This window comes from Rhinoderma darwinii, chromosome 10 (genome assembly GCF_050947455.1).
Source record: "Rhinoderma darwinii isolate aRhiDar2 chromosome 10, aRhiDar2.hap1, whole genome shotgun sequence".
NCBI classification, from domain to species: Eukaryota; Metazoa; Chordata; class Amphibia; order Anura; family Rhinodermatidae; genus Rhinoderma; species Rhinoderma darwinii.
The window spans coordinates 98,154,102-98,155,111 of record NC_134696.1 but is presented as its reverse complement, the minus strand read 5'-3'; positions in this window follow the sequence as shown (position 1 = coordinate 98,155,111).

Genomic DNA, 1,010 nt, shown 5'->3' with positions numbered 1-1,010 from the left:
TATCTAGCTCCCTGCTCTGCCATTCACTAGGCTACAGGCCACGTTAGGCCTGCAGGCTATAAGGCACTGGGACAGGTTCCCTGCGCAGGCTAACGCAATGACATCACTGGATCATGCTGGCATATGCTAGTGTCTGGTCTCATCGTCTGACAGGCCGCTCAGGAGGCTGTGGAGCAACGTCAGTGGTCGCAGGAACGAAGCTAGTTGAGTGCAAGTTTTTGATTTTTTTTTATTTTGGGGACACTTTCTACAAGGGTGGGGCTGTGCGGCACTTTCTACAAAGGGGCAGCTGTGCGGCACTATCTACAAGGGGGACTGTGTGGCACTATCTATAAGGGGGGGTTATGTGGCACTATCTACAAGGGTGCTGTGTGGAACTATCTACAAGGGGGACTGTGTGGCACTATCTATAAGGGGGGGTTGTTTGGCACTATCTATAAGGGGGGGTTGTTTGGCACTATCTACAAGGGGGGCTGTGCGACACTATAAGGGGGTTAATCGGCACTGTCTACAGGGGAGTGTTTGTGGCACTTAGATAGGGGGCGTGTGGCACTATCTACAGAAGTACTGTCTTTGGCGCAATCTACATGGGGTGTGTGTTTGGCACTATTTACAGGGAGGCTGTGTGGCACTTTGTACAAGGGGGGACTGTGTGGCACTGTCCACAAGCTGGGGAGGGGGGCCCAGTCAAAAGTTTGCTACAGGGTCCAGTCTCTCCTAGCTACACTCCTGCATACATACAATCAACTTATACCGAGATGTTAAATAAACATGTTAAAAGCTGTGCCTCGACCATAGATTTTCATGTTAAAAAACAGTATAAGTTTAACATATTTTTTTTTTAGGATGGAGCGGGATTGTATTGAATTGGTATCATGACATACGTATTGTAGAACTTAACGCAATTCAAGGAACGTTACGGGTGGACACTTCTGTATATACATGCAGAAAAACAACCATTAATAAATCAATACATACATTACTGCATACAGCACATATATATATATATA